An 18,606-nucleotide genomic window follows, 5' to 3' on the forward strand; every position below is an offset into this window, starting at 1 on the left:
TTAGTATTATGAATTTATTACCTGTATTTGTTGAGGGTTTTTACTGCATAAAGAAAGTTTTGGCGCCCCTTAAAGAGGTTTTAGCCAGCGCCAAAGCAATATCACGAGTGCCAAAACGTCTGATTTTCAGCATCCAGCCTCCCTCTCATCCACAGTCACACATGCGGCTGGCGCTGATTTGACTGGATCTGAACGCTCCGCTGTATAGCGCTGATGGTATCTTCGTTTGCAGAGTCAGACTGTACCGGACTCTCCAGGTGACCATGCTGCTCTGGGGACCTGCGGCTCAGCGAGAATCCGCTGCTGTTGGATGCACAATTCTGTGGAAAACACTGGACATGGTAGATGAGCTGGCGCGAATACTCTAAACTTTGATTGAAAACTATCGCAAATATGCATCGCTAGCAGTATGAATAGTTTTTATGGGAAATATTCGCAGCCGATTATTCCGTGTTTCCGTTGTTTATTCGTCACGCCCCCGATTTGTAACGGCCTTACGTTCTCATACAATTTCATGAGGCAGGCTAACTTGCCCCAGTATTTTAAAAAAGTGGAAGCTGTGATCAAAGTGTTGTTTTTGTTTGTGTTAGCTCTGATGTTTCACTAAGTGATACATTACCTATGTATTCTCGGAATAAAAATAACAGTCCTTTTGACTTGACAAAGTGCTGCTCATGCTGGGTTATAATGAAGAGGTGGAGGCAAGGGGCGAGGAGTTTCTGGTGTCACATGAACAAGAGGAGGACAATTCTTCCTTCATTCCCGATATTTAACTAAGTTCTCCTACTTAGCTGCCTAGCCTCAGCTTCCCTAGACACTAACTGGACTAAAAGGCCACGCTTTCTAGATCTGCAGGCATGCTATGACGAATAGATTGTGACGCACATCGGCAAGTGGGCTTGGTATCTTACTTGCATTGCTTGTTGTCTTTATCTAAAAATGTGCTGCTTCTCCATTCCTGTTAGTGTATCGTATTGGATATACTACAAACCTTGCATATGTTCACAACATTTCCGCAACCCGACCTCTCTTATCTATCCCACCCATAGACTGTTAAAGGGTGATAGAATGCAAACACAATTTTACCTTGTCATAGTTGAATAACGACAGTTTGGTAGGTAAATAGGACACATAGAACATCAAAATCCCAATGACACCTCTTGCTCACAATTTTAAACTGCCTCTGAAAACGGGCAAATCTCAACGAACCTCGTGGCTCCTCCTTATTTGGCTCTAGTCTCTACCTTTGTCACACCCCAACATTTACATAGGCTACACCACTGATCTGAGATCAGGTAGTCTTCTAAATAGGTTGTACAGATCTCAGAAATTGTATACATTGTTCGTCTGCTATTTCATCACTAAATTCACTTCTGAGACTCTTTTATGTGAGAAATCAACTATGTAGAGGTCAAATATGTGCCGTTTTACGAAAATTGATGGCTAATTGCAAATTTTGTCCGACTGTGTGTCGGAGTTCAGCAACCGGTGCTGCCTGGCCGCTCGGCCTGTCCTCCTTCACGGACCCCCGGCCCGCTGTGAGCTAGATGGAGCTCCGTCACGGCCGGCAGCCTGCAGCGCTCCATACCCGCGCAAAGTTACCGTTTCTGGGTTACTGGACTACCAAACGACGCTGCCCTGACAGAGCTCCAGGGCCTGCAGCTCGCTGCTCTCCCTCCCCTCTTCCTGCTAAATGGCCGGTGTGTGTGAGTGAGAGCGTGGTCAGCGAGCTTGTTACACCCGCAATCTCTTACCACAGGTTCCAGTTAATCCTATAATGGATATGTGTGTTGAGTTATTTAAACAAATGATCGGGGAAATAAACGCCTCATAGAGCTCTATCAATGAGAGCTAGCAGCTTCTCCTAACAAGACCCCTCAAATTCACAAAAATGTCTTAAATTGAAATCGGACAAAAGTGTTAGCTTTGTAAGACCTTAGGGTAGCTGTGATATACATGCTGTGACGAAATTAAAACTGTAAATATACTATAGTTATACCGAAAGTGTACCCGAGGTCTGTGAAAGGACAGGCCAGGCGGCGAGGCAGCAACCCAGGCAGCATCGGCCGTTGTCACAGAGCTCATGAACTCCGACACAGTGTCGGACAAAATTTGCAATTAGCCATCAATTTTCGTAAAACAGCACATATTTGACCTTTAAGTAGTTGAATTCTCGCATTAAAAAGTCTCAGAAGTGAATTTAGTAACGAAATAGCAGATGAACAATGTATAACATTGCAGTGTCTGAAATATGAGACCTGCTGTCTCGTCTCCACTGTATGTGTATGTGGTTCGCTCAACCAATCAGCGCGCAGCTCATCTAAATATTCATGAGCATACCACATTTGGAAGAAAAGCTCTCGTTCCAAATAGGGCCAAAACACAGGGATGCATTAGGACCCATAGAAAAGCCCCCAGGCCATTTTCAGCCCAACCAATGTTACATACCCTATTAGGAGACCTTAAGGAACAGTGTGAAATACCCTATATAATAATAATAATAATAATAATAATAATAATAATTATATAATTATTCTATCACCCCTTTAATTTTAATGGACAGAGCATGTATGACGTCAACCATTGGTTTGTGGAGATCTGCTATAAGTCGTCGAGTTTGCCGTTACGGGCGCAGCCATCCTGGTTGCGGATGTGACGATTTTAGACGAGAGGGAGGAGCCATACACTGTTTGGCGGTATCTGACTGTGATGTTCGCTGAGAGTTGGCAACGTTGCTTACACTCTACGTTACACACTTTCACTGTCAATCACATCATAGCCACGCCCTAAAACACCCCCCACTTTATCGCAGATTTTAAAATCAACGAGACCATAATTCAAAAAATGAACATCATTCTGTATTGCAGAAGACTTAAAACTAGCGATTGAGACCATAAACTCATTACGAAAATGTTTACTGAGGTAATAAATCAAGTGAGAAGTGGGTCACTTTCTCATAGACTGAACAGAAACCGACCTCCTTTTGCAACCGCACATATCGCCCCCTGCTGGAATTCAGATAGAATGCAGGTTTAAGGCATTTGCAGCACTTTGCCGAACCGGATGCTTTGTCCATTAATATTAACAGTCTATGATCCCACCCGCTACACACACACTCGACACCTCGTCACTGGTAGCCTGTGGAACTGCCAGACTGCCACCCGCAAGACTGAGTTCATCTCTGGCTTTACTACCCAGCAATCCCTTGACTTCCTTGCTCACTGAGACCTGGATTACACTGACCAACACATCCACCCCTTCTGCTCTCTCCTCCGCCTACTCTTTCACCCACACACTCAGAGCCGTAGATACAGGCCTACTCATCAACCCGAAGTGGAGATTTTTTCTCTACACACTGCCACAGCTCACCACAGTCTTTTGAACTTCAAGCTGTTACCATAAGTCATCCAGTACAACTAATCATTGTTGTCATCTACTGCCCACCAGGTCCTCTGGGAAAGTTTTTGGAGGAGCTGGATGGCCCTCCATTGGTTCTTCTGGGCGAGTTAACATTCCGACTTAGTTAACACTCGACGAGTTAACATCTTCTCTCTTCTTTTGCCCTCTCACTCCTCCTTCCCCTCCTACTCACAAAGCTGGCAACCACCTAGATCTCATATTCACCAGAAACTGCTCTACATCCAACCCCACTGCATACCTCAGACCATTTCTTCATCTCTTACTCTTGCCCACTCTCCCAAGCTCACATCCATATCTCAAGAGATATTGTACCTGTCCGCCGCAACATTCGCTCACTCTCTCCCTCTTCTCTGGCTTCATCTACTTTATCAACCCTCCCTTCATCTGACTCATTCTCACTCATGCCTCCCAACGCTGCCACAGACACTCTCTACTCTATCATCCTCTCTTGACTCTCTCTGTCCTCTTACTTCATGGCAGGGTCTCAAGTCCTCCCCAGCTCTGTGGTTGTCAGACTAGTGCTGAGAGAACTATACGGGCAGCAAAAAGGAAATGGCGGAAATCTAAACACCCTCTTTCCTCCTTCACTGCCTCTATTTCTGCAGCAAAAGGTCTTTCTATCAAACCAAAATTCAATCCTCTTTCTCCTACCCCCAAAAAAGTTTTTCCATCTTCTCTAACCTCCTCAATTCCCCCAGTTCCCCGCCTCCCTCCTACCAACCCACTTTGTCAACTACTTTGTAAAAAAAGATAAGATGACATACGCTCTTCATTCTCCACTACACCTCCTGAAATCATCTTTCCATCCAACACATCCAGTACTCTTTTCTCCTTCACCCCTCTATCTCCCAATCAAATTCTTACCCCTGCCCCCTTGATCCTATCCCTTCTCCAGTCTATTGCTCCTGAACTTCTTCCTTTCCTCACCCATCTCATCAACGCCTCCTTGTCAACTGGCTGTTTCCCCAACACCCTCAAAGAAGGTAGATAACTACAGACCCGTCTCCCTTCTTCCATTTTTTTCCAAAACTCTTGAGCGTGCCATTTATGATCAACTCTCTACTTATCTCCACTACAACAACCTTCTTGATCCCCACAAGTCTGGCTTCAAGGCTGGCCACTCACTCAACTGAAACTGCCCTCCTTGCTGTCAATGAGCAGCTTAACATCGCTAGAGCAACCTCTCTCTCTCGTCGTCATCCTTCTGGAGCTTTTTACTGCCTTTGACACAGTGAACCACCAGATCCTCATTTCGACACTCCAGGATCTGGGTGTCTCAGGCTCTGCGCTCTCTTTGCTCACATCTTACCTGGCAGACCGCACTTAACGGCCAACTTGGAGAGGATCTATCTCAGAACATTGCCCACTCACAACTGGGATCCCTCAGTGTTCAGTCCTGGGTCCCCTCCTCTTTTCTCTGTACACAAACTCTCTCGGGTCTGTCATTTATTCGCATGGCTTTTCCTACCACAGCTACGCAGATGACACCCAACTAATTATCTCCTTTCCAGAGTTTGAAACGTAGGTAGCAGCACATATCTCAGCCTGACTGACATTTCTTCTTGGATGTCCACACACCATCTGAAACTCAAACTTGACAAGACTGAGCTCCTTTTCCTTCCAGGGAAGGCCTCTCCTACCTAGAACCTTACTATAACAATTGACAACTCTGTGGTAGTCCCCACCCAGAATGCTAGAAACCTGCATTCTGGTGTGACACTTGACGACCAACTCTCCTTTACTGCCAATACACACGATCGGGTAGTTGCAGCAATCTGCAACTACCCGATCGTGTAGATACATGCTGCATAACATCAGAAGGATACGTCCCCTTCTAACGCAGAAGGCAGCTCAGGTTCTGGTTCAGGCTCTAGTCATCTCACGTCTAGACTACTGCAACTCCCTCCTGGCTGGCCTGCCTTCAGCTCATTCAGAACGTGGCAGCTTGACTGGTCTTGAACCTACCCAAGTTCTCTCACACTACACCGCTCCTCCTTTCTCTTAACTGGTTACCAGTTGCTGACCGCATCTGGTTCAAGACACTAGTACTTGCATACAGGGCCACAAACGGATCAGCCCCAGCTTACATCCAGGACATGGTCAAACCCTACACCCCAGCCCGCCCACTCCACTCTGCATCAGCCAACCTGCTTGCTGCCCCCTCACAGTGAGGGACAACTGATCACTTTTACAGCTGCACTTTAATTTGGCTATTTGTAGTTTTGCTTATTTGAAGCTAATGTAATTGCACTTACTACTGTCTGGAGTTTGTAACTTCAAGGTTGAAAGCACTTAATTGGAAGTCGCTTTGGATAAAAGTGTCAGCTAAATGACATGTAATGCATAGTGTTAGCCAACTACAGGGTTCGTACACCTTTTCCAAGGTCAAATTCAAGCACTTTTCAAGCACTTTCAAGGTCCATTTTAAAGTTTTTTTTCCAGCACCTTACCACCGTAAATTACATACCAATACATAGTCAAAATTATTCAGTGTTTTTATCACATTAAAGGGGTGGTTCAGAATTTTGGACATAGGACCTCATTTCCAAGTTAGCCAGTGTGTTATTTAACAGTGGAGACCGTTCAACACTTTTCATCCAGTCCTTCCAGTTGCAGAGTTTGCTGGTGCTAGGCTAGCGCAAGTCAACAGTATCACTCCAGTATTACCGGAAGGTAACACAGTGTGAGAGTGTGGAGGGAGAGAAGACAGACGGAGGAAAATAGTATTATTTTGAGAAAAATATTGTACTAGTTGCTTAGTTTTTTGTTTCTTTTTAGCCCCCTGATAGCCTTTAGTCTCTAGAAAGAGCCAGCATCTACGCAAATCTACGTACCTGTGTGTGGAGGACCGCACATTCTTTATGAGTAGTAAACATTAGCTTCAGGCTAACGCCAGCTCCATGGCTACCTCTACACCTGGCGAGTCCCCACTTCCCCACAGGATTTCCTCGTTGCTTGAAAATGCAAACAATTGCTGACCTTAGGGAAGAAGTTCGTCGGCTCTCCGAGGACTTAAAAACCAAAGATGCCTTGTTAACCGCCTACCTAGACGTTGCTCAAAATCAATCGCTCCAAATCACAACTCTCTTGGTGGCCTTCCAGGATACTGCGCCTTGGGATCCATCCGCCTGCCCACATCCATTTTCTTGCTCGACACCGGCCATCAGGCCATCCTGGACTGAAGTGGTTTGCGGCCGAAAGAGAGCCTCGGGTAGGGCTCCATCGCCTCCTGCCCTCAGCCTCTCCAGTCGCTTCGATGCCCTGTCGAAGCCGAATGTTCCCCCGGTAACGGCCGATGTGGTTACCCGGGCTCGCCCCGCTTCAAAGCCGACTGACCAGCTGTCGTCACAGGAGAGGACCGCTGCCTCACGGCGAAAACTTCTGAGGGATGTGATAGTCAAACAGTCCGGTGGCCTCCCTTGCCTGAACGGCGGATGTCCATCTGAAACCGATACTGGCTATTTTGTTCCCGCCACCGGCCATTCACGCCCCCCCCCCCACTCCTCGTCCACTCTTCCCCCCAACCACAATTATTGGTGACTCCATCACACGGGATATACGGTTTTTTAATGCTGTCACACACTGCTTTCCTGGAGCCAAAGTTGCAGACATCCTGGCTAAAGCTGTGGACCTGATACCCTCACTCCCGACCTCTATTAAACGCATCGTGGTCCATTGTGGACACAACGACATGTCCTATTAGCAGAGTGAGCGCACAAAGAAAGACTTTGGCACTCTCATTGAAGCTTTAAAAAGCACTGGGAAGTTGATTTTTATTTCGGGCCCACTTCCATCTCAAGGTCGTGGAGTATGCCTTTTTTAGCAGACTACTCATCCTCAACACCTGGCTCCAGCTTACATACAGCATTTACACGATAGGTTTTATTGACAATTTGAATCTGTTTTGGGAACGTGGCATCCTAATACACGCGGCAGCCAGATGCTATGTGGAAATTTGCGGCACGCCCTGCAGACCCAGACCTTTGATTGACTGTTTGCACCCCGTAAACACACGCACAAGCGCACGTCCCAGTCACACTCTCCCATAAGCTCTCACTCCTTTACAAATAACTCTGCTAACCCACAGACCAGCTATATCATTCCAGTAAGAATCAATAATATCAGTAATCAGAGGTACAGCGCTATACACTCCTCTGTGCTTCCTTTGGAGCAGCCACCCATTCATAATCCCATAACTACGCTGTCTATCCCCCGACTGAGCTCGATAAAATCAAATGTAAACCAACAAGGTGCTATACTTAACAACCTAATTGGAGGGGATGACTGATACCTTCCTCACTGGTTTAAATCTCCCCACATTATCAGAGGATGCATCAAAACAGATGATAACACCAATTACGGAAACAGAAGTAACAGATGCTATTAAAAGATTAAAAATCAACAAATCTCCAGGAGTCAATGGGCTTCCTAGAGAATTCTATAAATGCTTCATAAATGACTTAGCGCTCATACTAACCAAGGTGTTTAGATACTCCCTCTCCAAGAACAACCCTCCGGAGACATGGTCACAGGCCATTATATCTGTGATTCATAAAGAAGGGAAGGACCCAACACTCTGTGAAGGATACAGACCCATTAGCTTGATATGCAATGATCAGAAATTACTGAGAAGTATTTTAGCATATAGAGTTCAAAGATATATTACTACTCTGATTAAGCCAGACCAAACAGGATTCATTCCTAACAGGCAGGGTGCTAACAATATTAGAAGAACCCTAAACATCATTACTTGCGCTAAAAAAAACAAGCAAACATCAATGTTAATAAGCTTTGACGCACAGAAAGCTTTTGACACTGTAAATTGGGACTTTCTGTACAAAACGCTATCTGTAATGGGATTCCACCCAAAATTTGTAATTTGGGTCAGGGTTATCTATAGAAATCCAAAATCACATGTCAGAGTAAACGGATGCTGTTCTGAGTTCTTTGACCTACAGAGGTGGGTGAGGCAAGGGGACTGTCTTAGCCCTCTACTTTTTGCTATAAATATTGAACCCCTAGCAGCATCTATAAGAATAAAAGGCATAAAAGACAATAAGGAATAAGGAGCACAAGATATCTCTTTATGCAGACCTATATAAGGGATCCAGTCCTTTCTGTCCCTGCACTAATAGACACCTTAAACAAATATGGAGAACTCTCTGGTTATCAAATCAACCAATCAAAATCAGAAGCAATGATGTTAGTTGGACATTGGCCAATTCAATTGTCAGGATATTTTAATAATTAATACTATTTTTTTTAGTTCATATTTTTTTTAATCGCATTAATCGCATGCCGGCATTTATTTTACACTTCACTTGGCTTTGCGTCGTGCCTAACAGACTACTATTTTGACCCTTTGCAGCACCGTTACTTATCATCAAGCTGCCACTTCCTCGTAACATATCCTGCTGCTGCAGGCTGCAGGCATGATGGAGAAAGACAGCAGCAATAACTCTGAATGGAGCTTTTTATTTTCCAAAACTCCCGGACGGCTCGTAGACAAGTCGAAAGCCATATGCACATTGTGTAAAGCCAAATTAAAATATCACCGAAGCACGTCAAGCTTGAGCTACCACCTACGGAGCTAAGCATATAGTTCAGTTAACGTGATGCTACCTGCTAGCATGCTACCCACTCAGGCAAAGCAGTGTTTTGGAGAGTGCTACTTGCCGACCTGTGGATGAAACCAAATCCCAAAAAATTACTACAGCTCTTGCGAAACGGGTGGCAACTAACTGCAGACCTGTCAGCATTGTAGAGGACTCGGGTCTTAAAGACGTACTATGGTTGGCATGTTGTGACCCGTCGCATTGCTGTCGAGGGGCACAGCAGCCCCACACACAGCCTGTATGACACGGAGAAAGCAGCCACAGTGGAACTGCTGCAAGGTGCTGCAAACGCTGTCTGATTAACCGGTGATCACTGGACGTCAGCGAGTAATCAAAATTATTTAGGAGTTACTAAACACTATATTGACTCTGGTAAGGATAGGGATTTTTAGTTTTTTAGTTAGGTACTTGGAGGAATTGTGCAATAATGACAGATTCACACATTTCTTTTGTTTACACAGTAAATAAATAATTACAAATCTTAAAATCAAGTTCATAAAGTAACTTTCTTTGCATTCATTTGATTCCCAATCAAGATACACTGGTAAGAATTGCTTTCGATTGTTAATATGTACTTAAAAACTGTTCTGAAATGCAAAATAATAGAATTTTAATCGTGATAAAATCGCGATTAGCTATAGAAATTCAGCAATTAATCGCGATAAAAAAAAAATAATCGTTTGACAGCCCCATTAAAAAGTGTTTTTTTTGTGACATACCGTATGACTGCCCTTGATAAAAGGAAATAAAGTAAGAAACAAAAAAACAATTACCCCAAACAAAATCACTCGACAGGTTCACTTCACTAACCCTGAATTATCACCTTTAAAATGTTTAATCTCTTCATGGTTCATAACATAAAGTAGGACAGCTATGGAGAGTAGCACTGAGTGGGAGGATTTGAGCCAAATGACATGCAGCTGGGTCATTCTGTGTCAAATTAGACTAAATCCAGGAAAGCAGTTGCTGCACCCTCTTAGATTTTGCTCAGTCAAGCTAGGGCATGCCATACAAACTTGTAATGGTTCAATTATATTGACATGTTTGTCTTCCACCCTACAAAGTTTGGGCTGCCTATGAATAACACTTTTCATTATATTAATGTCCAAATATTGCTTCCCAGATAATGTGATTTTCAGGCTGTAAGTAATTTGCTGAAAATATGAAGACATAGGATTTGAACAGAAATATTTTACAGGCCTTGGTTTTGGGACACATTCTTGATATAGACATGGTTTGAACAAAATCTGAGACAGTGCAACAACAACAACCTGTAATTCCATTTTAACCCAGAAAACTGACAGTGCACAGGCACCTGCCTGATAAATAGCCTATATTATCCATCCATCCATCTTCATCCGCTTATCCGGGGTCGGGTCGCGGGGGTAGCAGCTCCAGCAGGGGACCCCAAACTTCCCTTTCCCGGGCCACATTAACCAGCTCCGACTGGGGGATCCCGAGGCGTTCCCAGGCCAGGTTAGAGATATAATCCCTCCACCTAGTCCTGGGTCTCCCCCGAGGCCTCCTCCCAGCTGGACGTGCCTGGAACACCTCCCTAGGGAGGCGCCCAGGGGGCATCCTTACCAGATGCCCGAACCACCTCAACTGGCTCCTTTCGACGCAAAGGAGCAGCGGCTCTACTCCGAGCTCCTCACGGATAACTGAGCTTCTCACCCTATCTCTAAGGGAGACGCCAGCTACCCTCCTGAGGAAACCCATTTCGGCCGCTTGTACCCTGGATCTTGTTCTTTCGGTCATGACCCAGCCTTCATGACCATAGGTGAGGGTAGGAACAAAAACTGACCGGTAGATCGAGAGCTTTGCCTTCTGGCTCAGCTCTCTTTTCAGTCACAACGGTGCGATAAATTGAATGTAATACCGCACCTGCTGTGCCGATTCTCCGACCAATCTCCCGCTCCATTGTCCCCTCACTCGCAAACAAGACCCCAAGGTACTTGAACTCCTTCACTTGGGGTAAGGACTCATTCCCTACCTGGAGAAGGCACTCCATCGGTTTCCTGCTGAGAACCATGGCCTCCGATTTAGAGGTGCTGATCCTCATCCCAGCCGCTTCACACTCGGCTGCGAACCGATCCAGTGAGTGCTGAAGGTCACAGGCCGATGATGCCATCAGGACCACATCATCTGCAAAAAGCAGCGACGAGATCCCCAGCCCACCGAACTGCAACCCCTCTCCACCCCGACTACGCCTCGATATCCTGTCCATAAATACTACAAACAGGATTGGTGACAAAGCGCAGCCCTGGCGGAGGCCAACTCTCACCTGAAACGAGTCCGACTTACTGCCGAGAACCCGGACACAGCTCTCGCTTTGGTCGTACAGAGATTGGATGGCCCTGAGAAGAGACCCCCTCACCCCATACTCCCGCAGCACCTCCCACAGTATCTCCCGGGGCACCTGGTCATACGCCTTCTCCAGATCCACAAAACACATGTAGACTGGTTAGGCATACTCCCAGGCTCCCTCCTGGATCCTTGCGAGAGTAAAGATCTGGTCCGTTGTTCCACGACCAGGACGGAATCCGCATTGTTCCTTTTCAACCTGAGATTCGACTATCGACCGAACCCTCCTTTCCAGCACCTTGGAGTAGACTTTACCGGGGAGGCTGAGAAGTGTGATACCCCTGTAATTGGCACACACCCTCTGGTCCCCCTTTTTAAAAAGGGGAACCACCACCCCGGTCTGCCACTCCTTAGGCACCGTCCCAGACTTCCACGCAATGTTGAAGAGGCGTGTCAACCAAGACAACCCCTCCACACCCAGAGCTTTAAGCATTTCTGGACGGATCTCATAAATTCCTGGGGCTTTGCCACTGTGAAGTTGTTTAACTACCTCAGCAACCTCCACCAGGGAAATTGATGCCAATCCCCCCTCATCCTCCAGCTCTGCCAGCGGTCAACAGCGTCCCATCCTTACTGTACACAGCTTGGATGGTTCCCCGCTTCCCCCTCCTGAGGTGGCGAACGGTTTTCCAGAAGTACCTTGGTGCCGACCGAAAGTCTATAGCCTATATTATGTAATTGAAAAAAATTATAAACGTATTTCCTTGCCAAGACATATACATTTATCTACTGGAATAGAGCAGTGTAAATATTGCATAAGGCCATCCTCAACCTTACAGTAGGCTACTTGTATCGTTGTATGACACTCCATCTGACATGATTTCTGTTCAGCAATCAACGATTGTTGTTATGCACTGGGCTAACGTTTGCAGGTTTTAATTTGCGGGTAGTTAACCTTACAGTTACTGTGATGCATCTTTGGCTATGTTCACTGCATATTCCACAAATGAACGTGCCATAACGGACATGCAATACTAATGTAAGGTATTTTATTGTGTAACCTCTCAGTTGAGGCTTAAGAGGAAGTTACAGTAAACATAGAGCTTTTATTGTGATGGGAAAACGGAAATGGATAAAGTGTTGTATTTTCTGATGTTTGACTGTGTCAGGGTTGAATAAAGTGAGATGTGCAGTGCCGTCTTGGTTCCAGCATTGGAAGCCCATGTCTTTATTTTACAGCCAAACCTGAGTCTAGACAGTATAAGAAACCCTCGCTTACACTAACATTACATTATTACACCGTACTCTCAGTGACTTAGAATTCCTAGCTAGCAGTTACTAGCGTAAACAAATAGGCGCTAACGTATACAGTAGGCTACTTCAGTTGGCTAACTTGAAAAGTCTATGTCTTACCCTTCATGTGACTCGAGAGCGCAGACTCACCCATTGTGAAAAGCTGCACGTCTTTTTTGCAGACTTTACAAGAGGCAACTCGTGGGGTTTGTCCCCGTTTAATCCACAATTTGTATTTTTCATCTTCCAGCCAACGTTTATTGAAACGACAACCTGCCGGCGATATTATGAATCCCACTATGGCCACGCCAAGACCCGCCCTATGAAGCAGCTCGATTGGTTGGGGTTAGGCATTTTCCCATGGATGTATTAAGATTTTACCTCGAGTGGTTAAGGTTAGGATAGCCGATTGGTCAGGGGATAGAACCTGTACAGGGGCACCACCCTGACAATGACAGTTGATTCGGGAATTACTGGAGATTGTGCGCACACAGAACCGCCAGCCAGCAACCCCAGGCTGGAGACAGACCCACGACCATTCTGGCGAGATTCTTGGGATCCTCGGACAGAGAACTGGTGCTGTATGGGGCGAGAGGCAGGGGCAAGCTAACCCAGAAGAATAACACAGAGTCTCCAACACTTAGAGTTGTCTTTTGAAATATGTATTTTCTGCTTTGGGGTAATACAAAATCTAATTAAACATTTCCATCCAAACCTCTCCACGTATAGGAATTAGTACATTTACATTGAAATTCACAGCAATTAGACCACTCTTCCTTTGAAATGATCAAGTTACCTTTATTCTCCCATCTATTTTTTACGTATTCTGTGGAGTGTGTGTTTTTAGTCATAAAACCTCTGTATAGTCTAGATATAATACCCTTGTTCAATACGGAGTATGCTCCAAGTAAGACTTCTTTATAATCACGGGATCATCATTGTCTATTTTGATTTTTGATAGCTTGATCAAAATAGTGGTGTAGTTGCAGGTATCTATAGAAGTCTTGCTTTTCTAAGCCATGATTTTCTTGAAGGGTTTGGAAGTCCTTCAACTTTCTGTTATGGAGTAGAATGTTGTAATACCTTTGGCTATGGTTTTAAATCTACCATGCATTTGGTTGGGTTTAAAATCTGGATCATAGGCACACCATTTAAGTACTTTCAATTTGTCTTGTAAATTATATCCCTTTCATTGTGTTTCATGTTTTAAGTTGGAATTTTAACCATGGGCTTTGGATACCATTAATTCATTTCTCAAGTCTATATTACCCAGTACTGTCTGTATAGAAGGGTTCCTAATCAAAAATAGTTCAATGTCTTTCCATCTGTTGTAATACATTTGATTACATAAATTTAGCAGAGGTCTAATCTGGGCTGAGAAAGAAATAATCTCTCAGGTGTGGTACTGCCATACCTCCTTCTTCCTTTGATAATTGTAAAGTTTTGTATCTAACTCTTACATTTTTTACCTTGCCAAATGAATCTGGAAATCATTTTATCCCACTGTGAGAATTGCTTGGTGGATATTTCTACGGGAAGAAACTGGAACAAAATCAACAGATTCAACCCTTTGGACAAGACTCAGGAATGGATTGGTGTGCCATCTCTGTATATCTGATTTTATTCTTGACAAGAGAGGGTCATAGTTAATCTTTGCAAGTGATGAGATCTCCTTGGAGATCAATATCCCTAAATATTTCAGTGTATTCTGGTCCCACTTCAGGTTAAATGTATCTTTAAGTTGTCTGGGTGGTGTATAGTTCAGTGTGAGGAGCTGTGTTTTCTGAACATTAAGTTTGTATCCAGCATATTTTCCAAAAATGTCCAGGAGCTTGAATAGTTCAGGAAGTGAATTAGTAGGTTCCCCTAAATATATCAAAACATCATCTGCAAACAACGCAGCCTTGTGTTGGTCTCTGTTTATAGGTATGCCTCTATGCTGTCAGTTTGTCTAATCCATTAAGCAAGGGGCTCTATTTAGAGTGCAAAGAGAAGTGGGGATAATTGCAGCCTTGCCTTGTACCTCGCTCTAGATTAATACTGTCTGTTGAGTAATTCGTGCACAAGGGTTCCTGTATAGATTGCTGATTGCTTTAACAGACTTTGTATGAAATCCAAATCTCTCAAGAACCCTATATAAGTATGTCCAGCTCACTGAATCAAAGGCTTTTTCAGCGTCTAGGCTAACTAATAGAGCTTCTAGCTTATTTTCAGTACATGTAGTGACCGTCTAATATTGTCATGAGTTTGTCTCAGCAGGATAAATCCTGTTTGATCAGTGTGTATGATCTGTGGGAGAATCTTTTCAACTCTCTTGGCAAGAATTTAAGTATATAGTTTGTAGTCTGTGTTGAGAACTGAGATCGGCCTATATGAGCCGCATTCCAGTCTCTTTTCTCTCTTTGGGTATAATGGAGATGGTTCTCTCCAGGTTGGTGAGGGTTTCCCCTCTTTTAGAGCTGTATTAAAGGTTTTAAGTAGGCTAGGGTCAGCTCTGATCGGAAGGTCTTGTACCATTCAAAGGGGAACCCATCTGGACCGGGTGATTTGTTTGCCTTTAGCCTGGAAATTGCATTATTGAGTTCCTCTTCAGTTATTTTAGCTATTAGTTTATTGCTTTGACTTTTTGAAAGTGTAGGTATCTTAATCTTAATTTGATTTTCTTCTTCTAGCTGTGCCTGTGTATACAGATGTTTATAATAGTTTTGGAAAGTCATGTGTATCTCATTTTGTTTATATACAGTAGCTTTTGAGTTTGGATCCCTAATTTTATAGATTTTGCTATCCTATTGTTGTTTTTGCAGTTTCCTTGCTAAAAGCTTTGCAGATTTTGGGCCACTCTCATAGTTTTGTTTTGTATATTTTTTGTATTTCCTGTGTGTACATGTATTTCATTTCTAATTTCCTTGAGCCTTGGAGGAAGGTCTGAGTTTGAGTCCCCTTTATGTTTAGCCTCAAGCTCTTTTAGTTCACTATTTAATTCTGATAATCTTAGTTGGCGTTCTTTCTTTTTGTGTGTACAGCAAGAAATAAATAAAATATCTGGACCTACCTCTCCATTATCATTTTCTACCAAGGTTCTTACAATTTCTTCTTTCATTTTGGTTGTGAATTGTTGCTTATTCAAAATACCAGTATTTAGCCCCCATAATGTATTTCTAGGGTTGCTACTTAATTGTAGTGATAGCAAAAGAGGTGCACGATCAGACAGATCAGTATGTCCTGTCTCACAATTATGTATTCTGTGTCAGTCTCTTTTAAAAATTAAAAAAAGAATTGATTCTGGAATACACTGCATGTGGGTGGGAGTAATGATGAGTAATGGTAGTCCCTACCAGTAGGGTTAAAATATCTCCAAAGATCTATCACACCCAACTCTATCATGAGAGCCTTAAGTTTCTTATGTATGGGGGTTTAAGTAGTTCCCTTGGAAGAATCTAGCCGTGGATTGAGGCGTATGTTCCAGTCTCCTCCGCAAATGATAATACCATTTGCACCTGTCATTAAGTCAAAAATGTTTCTGTAAAAAGTGAAGTCACTACCTGGTGGGGCATATACATTCAAAAATATAATTTCAAATCCTATTTTCCCAGTAACTAATATGTATCTTCCTTCCTTATCTTTCAATTCTGTAAGTTGTTCAAATGGGACTTTATGAGAAATGAGAATGGCCACTCCTCGTCTATGACCAAATTTGTAAGATTAGTAATAGTAGGTGTGTCTTTTGCAATAACACTATTTGTGCATTCTCCTTTTTCATTTTACTTAGAATCTTACTTCTCTTAATTGGGTTTATACCCCCATTGACATAAGAAACACTTAAATCTATCATCTATCCTAGCCATGGCCTCTCATTAGTTTCAAACATATAAGAACTCTCCCAGTGTGGTAATAAGCATTCATAAAAAATATATATCCCTATAACTCTCCTGAACATGTAGAGATAAGCAAAACAGAACAAGTACATTAACAAAACAGTTGAAATTAAAGCTTTACAGTCTTTTACTTCCAAAAGTGAGGCTCCTTCAAGGTGTGCCTTTAAGGGGCTCTTGTTGGTATTAGAGTACCTAGAAAGGGTTAGGTCTCTCTTGCTTTGGGCAAGGAGGGCCCTTTGTAGAAAACACGTAGCCTTGCTGGCCGTTTTCCCTTCAATATTTTCTTTGCTTCAGCATATTCCATTCATTTCTTGAGGACAGCAGATGGGCAGTCATGGTCCACGTAGAAACGGGCAGTCTTATAGCGAAGTTCTTTCTTCTGCCAGGCTTTGCGTATCACCTCCTCTTTGACTTTGTAACTCGCAAACTTGACTATGATATGACTATGATGGGCTTAGGAGCGAGTGTTCTATGTGCTCTTTCGGTTCTGAGGTCCATACCTGGTGGTAGATCCATTGAATCCCTCAGTAATTTTTGCACAAAGTCAATCATGTTATCTCCCTCCTCTTCTTCAGCGATGCCATAGATTCTGTTTTCTCTACGAGCCCGACCTTCCTGGTCAATTAGTTTAGCTTCCATGTTAGCCTGGCGTTGGGATAGCCTTTTCAATAGTGTCGTAGCTGCCATTAGAGTTGTTTCAATTCCGTCAATCCGTCCTTCTGCTTCCTCAAGTCTATTGTTTGTTCTACATAGCTCTTGTTTGATCTCTGTAAGATGTTGTTTGTTATTCCATCTGAAGTCCTTGAGCTCGTTCAATATACTTCGCAAGCTAACATCCGTTCCCTCTTCTCCTGGGATCGGAGTGTTGCTTCGGCTAGCGATGTGTTGTAACAATTCTTCAGTATCTTCATTCATAGATTGTGGTTTCTTGCCTTTTGAGTTAACAATGTTTTTGCTCTTGTTCGCTAATTCTCGTTTTACTGTTATCTAAAGTGTTTTCAGGGTTTTTAGATCAAAACCATCAGGGAGCACAAGTATCAAGCAGCCATCTGTAGCGTGACCCAGAAGTCCTCTCCTTCACCAGCTACATTTTAATAAATTACAAAGATCGATTGATAGAGGAGGTTTGGGTCTACCAAAGATGTTGTATTATTACTATGCTTTTAACGTAAGTCATCTGGCACACTGGTCACTTCCTCCTGAGAGAGCCCCACCCTGGTATTGTATTGATCAATCTGTTCTTGCCCCATTATCGCCCTTAGTGGGACAGAATTTGTAGGAATATTAAAACTGCCACGCGATGTGAGGGTGCGCCTCATCCAGTTCAAGATTATGCATCACTACTATTGGACTCCCTCCAGATTGTTTAGACTTGGTTTGAAAGACACACCAAATTGTTGGAAATGCAAGACAGAGGACGGCCAATTACTTCATGTCCTATGGTCCTGTAATAAAGTCTAGGAATTTTGGACCGGGATACATGATAACCTATGTCAGATTGCAGATACCCAGGTTCCATTCAGCCCAAGATTATTTGTTCTAGGAGATGGATCAATCCTAAACAGAATAGATAAGCACATAAGTCCAAACTATTTTAATGATAGCCAGACAGATTCTTTTAAGAGGATGAAGGAATGAAGGGGTGCCGACAATTCAGGAGTGGGCTTGCGAGATGGCTTCTGAAAAGATGTCATAAATGTTTTCCAGATTGGATGGCTACACTAGGAAATTGAACTTGAGCTTTCTGGGGGGTTCCTAAGAAGATTTGTGCTGGGGAGAGACATTTATGATGATCTTAATAGTGTTGTCATTTATACATGTGTTGATTTGGTTTATAGTGGGTCTATTTTTTTATTATGCTGTTGTATGGTCTTGTGTCATCTTTTCTTGATTTTTTCTCTGGATGGATATGTTCATATTTCAAATTGTATGTTTTGTGTGTTCTGTTAAAATAATAAAAACAAAAATGTTAATCATTTTTAAAAAAGCACTGATAAAGGCTTCTTAAACAAGTACTACACAAGCGGAGAAGTTCCAGCAGAAAAGTGACCCCAGGGTCGCCTGGGCAGCTCACCTGGGTGAGTATGCACCCCATGTAC

The 18,606-nt window shown here is 43.4% G+C and overlaps 1 protein-coding gene across 2 annotated transcripts in view; it reads right to left on the reverse strand.

Annotated features, from left to right (window-relative positions):
* scai (suppressor of cancer cell invasion) overlaps positions 1–18,606 on the reverse strand; it is a 108,695-nt gene that overhangs the window by 49,129 nt on the left and 40,960 nt on the right. The window lies entirely within an intron of this gene.

The sequence above is a fragment of the Sander vitreus genome, chromosome 16 (assembly GCF_031162955.1).
Source record: "Sander vitreus isolate 19-12246 chromosome 16, sanVit1, whole genome shotgun sequence".
Lineage (NCBI taxonomy): Eukaryota > Metazoa > Chordata > Actinopteri > Perciformes > Percidae > Sander > Sander vitreus.